Below are 8,605 nucleotides of genomic sequence, written 5' to 3' on the forward strand. Positions count from 1 at the left end.
CTATCTAAGGATGGTACTATAGAACGCCACCTCAAGGTAGGCCTAGTGGCGCCATCTCTTGGTCAGGCCGGAAACTTATCAATCCACCCTCGTATACACCTGAAAAACATTACCTCAAAATCGATGCAAAATTCCGAAGCTTTCAGATCAGCAATCATCGTGCAGCAGAAAACCTGAGAAACCCGAAGCTCAAGTCGTGCATTTTCGGCTTACACACGAACTTACAGTGGTAATCATGCACCTTCTGTTTTGCGGCTCTCCAACGGTAGGTATGGTGGGTGTAAATTTCATCCTCAATCTGGCAGCTTTTATTTCTATAATAAAACACTTTATTACTAATTTGCTAATTGTTTAGCAGATGGCAGCACTTCAGATTCGAATCAAGAATCCTGAAAATCCCTGTGTCTCGATTATCTTCCATATCATGAGCCGTGGAAAAGGGGTTCAAAATTTTAACCATTTTTCTTTTACTTTTGTATAGACAAAAATAAGACCAGTAAAAGTTCTACTTGCACTTATTCGATGAAATGAATAGCTTTTGCAAAAAAAACGCGCTCTAATATTAATAATTTTAAAGATAGAATGGTTATAATTTACGAACGAAAAATGCCTTTTAACGAATAGTCGTGTTTCTCGAAAGGAATTTGTTTTATTACGAAACTTTTAACCAAGAAGCGTTCTTTACTCACTAATAAATATATTTGCCTATAAAGTAGATGCTAAATGAAAACAGTGATATAATTTGTAATCGAAACCTATTAGAATCCGCATCTGTAGAGGTAATAAAAAGATCTTAAATAAAAACACATCTAAACTTGTTTCTATATATCCAACGAGGTTAAGATACAATTTAATCATTACGTGCTCAGGCCAGTCCACCAATGCGGAGCCAGTCCATTTTACCTAATGACATGCTATCTCCAAAAAAAAATTTAATTAAAATTGATAATTCTACAGGGAATGCAAATTTCAAAAATAAATATTATGAATGGATTCCAATTCACTTTTGAAACGACTTGAACTTTATCCCAACCACGTAGGATTTATAGAAACAAAGTTACATGTAATTTTAGTGAAGATCTTTTGATTACCTTTACAAGTGCGCATTTGAATTGATTTCGATTACAAATCATATCACAGTTTCTAGAGAGCCTAAACGAAGTAGTATGCAAATTTTTACTCCACTATGTCTAGTTCCTGTGGAGATATGTCAATTTAAAAATACTATTTAAACATTGAGGGATCATTCACAAACTACGTAACGCGTTTTTCTTTTTTCTATATCGCTATATCACTGTTCACTTTGCGGCATTTTTCGTTCTTAAATTAAAACCCCTCTATCACTCCTCTGTGATCGTTCACCGACGTATTTTTTCGAAGAGAGCTAGAAAAGGTTTCAAGATGTAAACAAACACTCTTTTGTGACCAGATACTTGCTAACAAGTAGTTTTTGAAGGGAGATGTGGAAAATGTTTCGAGATATGACAGATCACAAGACGTTAACCAATAGTTTTCAATAATATTTTTAAAGCAATGTTTACTGCCACAGAAAATGCTGGACTACAAAATTAAAATACGGAAGAAAATGTATCTGTATATGTCGTTGTCCACTAGCCGACCCACTCGATTAGACGTCTAACTGGAAAGTCGGCTAACCGACGCTGAATAGACGACTGTATACCTGCACCTGCTGGCGTTCATCTATTGAACGGATGAAGGCAGACAAAAAGCGGGCAGCCGGCTATCCAACTAGAGCGTTTCAGCCCATTAGACGACTATGCATACGGTTCATCATATAATTTAAGGATTTTGAATTTTCATTTGTTTTTCATGGAAATATTCGGGGTGAAAAATAATAAAAAGAGTTCCTATTAGAAATGTTTAGCCATTTGCAATTTAAATTGTGTAGCTATGTGACACGAAGTGTGTTAGTATGAAAATCTGAGATAAAAAATTATCCGATGATTAAAATAAGTAAGGAAATGTAATGTTTAAAAAAAAAGTTTGGTCTTTTATACAAAAAAAAAAAAATTTCAACGAAAAATTTATTTTTAACCAAGGAAGATAATTTTTTAACCAAAATACAGATGAATCCTCTATTAAAATTTTTTCACCCAAAGAGATCAATTTTCAAACCAAAAACAACATTTTTCAACAAAAGTGTTCGTTATTTGTCAACAAACTAGTGGAACTTCCTACTAAAATATTTGAATTTTAAAGAAATGAAAGAATTTTTAACCAAAATAGATAAATTCTCAAGGAAAAATATAATAGTTGATGTTATTTCAAGCAACAAAAATTTCTATTGGAAATGTTAAGCCATTTGCAATTTAAATTATGTACTTATGTGACACTAAGTGTGTTAGGATGGAAATCTTAAGGGCATGTGATACTTAGAAAATTGTCGATTTTACCATTTTTGGGTTCCCCCGGCTTTTTTTCTAGAATAATAAACATTTTGTCTTCAAAATTTTGGAAATTATAGCGAACATGCTAAAGGACGCCCCCACACACTTTTTTTGTAGGTTGATTCAAACAAGTTTTAATTTAGCAAAATGTGATTAAGAGTTGCATAGCGCTCAGGAATTAGTATCGACTTTTTCAGTGTTAGATCCCCCCGGCTATTTCCTAAGATAAGAAACATTTTGTCTTCAAAATCTACGAAATGATAGCGAACATGCTAACGGACGTCCCCGCATTTTTTTTGTTTTTTTTTTTTTCAAAAAGATTTGGATTTTGCTAACAACGTGTGTATACTTCGAGGTTATGTGTTGTATAATTCTATCGAGCGTTATTTCCAAACTACACAATATTTTTGGCCGAAAACTTTGAATTTGCAAATAAACATAGTAACTAATCTCCCGGAACTAACCTTGTTTGCAGGCAATTAAAAAAGTTTATTACATAAATAATTTCCAAATTATCGGAAAGGCAGAGATGAAAAACGACGTAACATCAAAATGCACATGCATAAAATTTGTATTTAGCACAATCAATTTTTTTTGTTATTATCCCTCAAAAAAGAGTCCGGAGACGTCCGTTATGATATTTTATAGCATCTCCGAATTCAGTTTTAAAAATTTTTCATATTTGTGGAAAAAAGCCGGGGCAACTGTACCCGATTGACCACATGACGAATTATCACATACATCTCTCTGTGATATTTCGAAATATTGTAATTTTATTTTTAATTATCTTGGATAAAAAAAATTTTAAAGACACAATAATCTTTTCTACTTTTCCTTATTTTAATAATCGAATAATTTTGTATTTAAGATTTCCATACTAACACACTTCGTGTCATATAAATACATCATTTAAATTGTAAATGGTTTAATATTTCTAATAGGAAATCTTTTTATTATTTTTCACTCAGAATATTACCATGAAAACAAATGAAAATTCAAAATCCTTAAATTATAGGATGAACCGTATGGTTCCTCCTATAATCAACTAGCCGGCCCGGTAATAAGCGTTGAATAGAGAAAAATTAATATTTTCACATTTCAGTGTAAAAGTGAAGATTATTCTGTTATTTTGAATGCGCGATTTTTCTATCTGTCTAAAATGTCATTATAAGAATAGGATATCTCTCCGAAATTGATTTATATCTATTTCCATAGCTTCCGCCGCATAGGTTTCTATTCCCCAAAACTGAACGCGTTTTCAATATATTTCATTCCTTGTAATTGCACCGACAGATACACCTCACAGAGATGTCTTCTATTTTCCAAAAGTGTTCGTATTTTGAGATTATTTAATTCTTTCTAATAAGTTCACAAAATATGTGTAATTAATTGTTTTAATTCCTTCATGTGGAATATAAGTTTTGAAAATGTAATCCTAATCAATTCAAGTCCGCCTCTCTAGAGCTAAAATTATTTTAATTCACAGATTTAAATAGATTTCTTTAATGCATTTTTTAACACGTTTAAATAAATTATTGAAATATAAATATAAATTTGAATATTTTTCGAATTTATGAGTTATAAAAAGATTTGATAATGAAAAATAGGTTAAAATAATACTTTCGTTAGATGTTACTAAGTCGATTGACAGGAATAGGATGGCTACGACATTTACACTACGTAAAATGAACGTACGCGGTTAGAATGACAAATGTTTTCTATTCAAAATGTTACAAATGGGAGAATATTTTAAATAACAACAATTGACACCTTACCGGGTTGAGAAATATGCTTTCAACAAATAAATGTTTTACTTTTGAAGCAAAACCTCCAAAGGAAAATGAATATTAGATCAAAGAGTAATTTCGGGCTTGACTCAGAATTATAGGGCACAATGCACTGCTACAACTTCTACTCAGTGACCCCAACGTTGGCATGTTGAGCTACTGCGTTTGCCCGGCGCAGCGACTATCATTGGTCGCTGTTCGTGCGCTATTTAAACCCGATATAATTAACAATAATTGAAATTTAATATATACTCATTGTAAATTGCACATTAATATCAGAAATTTCGTAAATTGTGATTTATAACCAGAAAACAATAAAAACGCCTATATTTTTTAATTATTTGTTTTTTTTTTTTTTAGTTCCAAAGACTAACTTATATTTCACCAACTAATGTTTTATGAATATATTTCTAACACTTAATATACTATGTATGAATATTTGTATAATTTTATGTACAAATTTCCATTGCAAAAAACAATCATACTAGATAAATACCTGAAAATAACGGTACCAGATGAAAACAGTTCTTCTTTATTCAGAAACGTCACATTATGCCGCTCATAATGAGAAAAAATGAACAAAAATCATCATTGCTGATAACACAAATTGAGTCAGTGTCTACTAATCCCAAAAAAATGTGGCTATTCACACCAAAACTTTGGTATAGATACGACTCATTATATAAACATTTTTTCTTTAAAACCCTTTGTTAATTACATAAGAATTCATCTAATAATATATAATTTATAATAATTGTGTTACGTAACTTCTATAATTGAGCATTATATCCGATTCGAATCGCACGCTAACAGCGACTAATGAGAGTCGCTGCGCCCGGCAAGCGCACTAGCTCAACATGCCAAAGTTGGGATCACTGCTGAGGACCAGTGATCCCAGATTTGAAACGAGGTGCACTCCAATGCTATCACAGGTCTATGTCCGTGTGAATATAGTAGCAGAGATGAAGTTTGAGATAAGCGATCCCATGTATTTAATTTCGAACGATTTTCGCCAGCGTCACCTATTACCTGAGGCTTTTGTGAAATAAAATAAAGCGCCCCCAATTACTCAGGCCAGTTTACGAACTGAAATAGATGATAGACGGTTCTCCTTGTGCGGTCAAACAGGGCGGAATTTTTCCAGTTTGGCAATATCGGTAGAGAAGATCAGAGTGGGTAATTTCGCGTATATTGTCTATATTCTAGTTCGCAAACTGGCTAGGTGAATTTGGGATGCTTTGATTAAAAAGTTTACATAAAAGAATCTGAATGATCTTAAGGACATGTGACAACTGATTCACGTGACCAGATTTCTACCTTACCACCACCTTTCTTATTTCCCAACTTATTTTCACACGAAGCGCCAAATCAAATTAAAAATTTAGGATAATAAATAATAAGCACTAAGAAAGGTGGGTCTGGTCCTAAACTTTCATAATTATGAAAAAGAGCAAAAAAAAAAATTATTTACAAGAAACTTTTTTCTTAATTATACAAATTTAGGACCAGGCCCACCATCCTTAGTGCTTCTTGTTTAGTATCCCAAATTTTCAACTTGATGTGCCGTTTCATGTGAATATAAATTGGGAAATAAAAAACGTAGCGCTAAGGTAGTAATATGGTCACGTGACCCATTCATCACATGGCCTTAAGGGAATTTTAAAAATTATGCACAATTAAACATTTTGAAAAAATTACTGACTTTTTGGTATTCAAAGATTAATTTAAGAGCCTATTACTCAACATTTTAATCATTCTTATAGTACATAACGATAAAAAAATTAAATATGGTGGAAAATAACAAACATTTTTATTACAAATTAATACTTTTTTGGTGTTTAAAGATTACTATATATTTTTTGAATTCATTGTTTTTGTTCGTAGAAAATTTATCTTCTCGGTTGAAAAATCATCTTTTTCATTAAAAATTTAATTCTTTTTGGAAATTTGTTGATTTTTAATTGAAAATTTAACTATTTTAATTATTGTTGAAAATTTATTTTTTCAGTAACAAATTCATGTATTTGTTGACAATTTTAACATTTTTGTTTTGAAGTTTGTTGTCATTTTTTGTGTAACAAATGTAAGTTGTTTTTGAAAAATATTTGGTAAATTTTCGGAAATATATATATTTTTTTTAATGTACCTGAAGTTCCGAACGTTCAAATGAACGAAATTTTTTACTGATAATTATGTAAACTATAAAAAGGAATAAAATGTTTGTTCATTTATATTGGAATTCATTTATGATTGAAACAGAATTATAATGCATATTTTAAAATGCAATTGGAACAATATTGATGGATAAAATAAAAATGGGGGAAAATATTTCGTTCATTTGAACGTTCAGAACTTCAGCTACATTTTTTTTAATCACTCAGAATCTTCCAAAATTTCTAAATGTCTGAAACGGAAGCGAATTTTTCTTAAAATTTAAAAAAATTTAAAAACTTGTCTTAAATATTCCGATTTTTTTCTTTTTTTTTCGCGGAATTTATAGAAATGTTTTTAAAAAAATTTTATCAAGAAATTAATATAAAAAAAATTCTATCAAATTTTCGTATTAATCTTATGAATACTGTTTCATTCTCTTAAAACCTTTCAAAGTTTAAACAAAGTTTCTAAGCATGTAATTCAAAATCTTTTAAAACCGATTTTTTCTAATAATTTGTTTAAATTTTTTTTTTAGTGTAGTGAAATTGGAAAAATTTATTAAAGTTCAATGCAGTCAAAAGGCTAATTATAACTTTCGTGTTACAAAAGGTATGAATGTTGATTTAGAACACAAATGGGACATCACGTAAGTTAATTTTTCTTTTAGAAAAAACCTGGAAGACTTGCAGGGTCATTGCATTTTTTAAATGTTTTGGAAAACGTGCAAAAATCATGTAATCTTGCAAATAATGACAGTTTTTTTTTTAATTGAAAGATACTTTTTTACAGAATATTTAAGTATTTCTTAAAAATTCGTCGTTTTATAAATATTTTATAAATATTAGGAAATCTTTTAAACTTCTAAAATATTTTTAATCACTTCAACGACCAAATTTTTCTTACAATTTTTACGTCCCAAAAAATTTAAAAATTGCTGAAGATATTATGGATTCCTTCTCAGCATTTTTAGAAATCTTTTAAAATTTTCTCTAACAATTTATTTAAAAACCAAGAAATCCTTTCAAATTTTTTGTATGAATATGATTTTAGTGGATGTTTTCAGTTTGTTATTTGCTGAGATGCCGACAAATATTGAGCGAAATATAGATTTTATAATATTTCGAAAGAAAAAGATTTTTAAGAATTTTGAAATATTTTAATATTATAAGAAGGTTTTCTTAAGTTTCCTAAAAAAATGTAACATTTTTCTTATTCTTAAAGTTCCTTTGAAGAGAATACTTAAAGAGATAATTTCGAGAGCATATTCTACAACTCTTTCAAAACATTTCAAGAAATTGCTAAAAAAGATTCTGGAAAATTTTAATGTTCAGAAGATTTTTAAAAGATAAAAGAAAATTTAGATTTCTGAAGATTTTGAAATAAAGTTTTGGATTCTATTTCAGAATTTGGAAAGGATTTAAGAAATTAAATAATTTTGGCCCAAAATTTTGGGGAAAGTTGTAATTTATGTTTTATTTAAAAAACAATTTTTTTAAAGAAAATTTTAAAATATGTTGAAACTTTTTAAAACATTTAAAAACCGCGTTGGCTCAGGAACCCGGTAAACAAAAGTATCAACACTCAGAAATTTTAGAAAAAGTAAATATGATTTATCGCGTATATGCTTGGACTGGTGTCATTTTTAGATGACGGTTGCTGACAGTGGAACCATTCGGTGGTTGTTTAATCTTTTTCTTTAATTTTTCATATACAATATGGCCTAAACTCATATAAATTGATGCAATATTTAAGTTGATGTAATATGATGCAAAAATGGAAAATTTGTTTAATTCGTTGTCTTTTGGTATATAATAAAGCTTGTATGGAGATTCCTTTCTTTATTAAAAATTCAAATATTTGGTTAAAAATTAATTTTTTCATTTACAATTTTTTATTGAAAATTGAAGTATTCAATAAGTGAAATTTTGTAGTTCAAACTTTAACTATTCTATTTATTATTTATTGGTTTAAAATTAATCTTCATAGTTGAGAATTCTTTTTTTATAAAATATTCATTCTACAACGCCCAAATTTGTCTTAAAATTTTCACGTCTTAAAAATAAAAAAATGTCCGAAGATGTTTTGGATTTTCTCCCAGAATTTTTATAAATCGTTTTCAATTTTCTCTAACAATTTATTTGTGAAAACAAAAAATCCTTTTAAATTTTCATATGAATCTGAAGAATATTCTTTCATTACCTTTCAAAATTGTCAAAAAGATTTTAAATTTGTTCGAAAACCTGACTGATTACATTC

The 8,605-nt window shown here is 29.3% G+C and overlaps 1 protein-coding gene across 9 annotated transcripts in view; it reads right to left on the reverse strand.

The window, feature by feature from the left end:
- Positions 1-4,329, reverse strand: part of LOC117175110 (T-cell immunomodulatory protein) — a 186,430-nt gene extending 182,101 nt beyond the window's left edge. For 5 of the 9 annotated variants that reach the window (XR_004467438.1, XM_033364673.1, XM_033364678.1 and 2 more), the window contains exon 1: positions 4,184-4,328. The gene's annotated coding sequence lies outside the window, so the exon portion shown is untranslated. Of the gene's footprint in view, positions 1-4,183 lie in introns of all 9 variants that reach the window. The other 4 variants (XM_033364672.1, XM_033364675.1, XM_033364671.1 and 1 more) reach the window with 2 other exon arrangements.
- Between the last annotated feature and the right edge of the window lie 4,276 nt (positions 4,330-8,605).

Source organism: Belonocnema kinseyi, chromosome 6, assembly GCF_010883055.1.
Source record: "Belonocnema kinseyi isolate 2016_QV_RU_SX_M_011 chromosome 6, B_treatae_v1, whole genome shotgun sequence".
NCBI classification, from domain to species: domain Eukaryota; kingdom Metazoa; phylum Arthropoda; class Insecta; order Hymenoptera; family Cynipidae; genus Belonocnema; species Belonocnema kinseyi.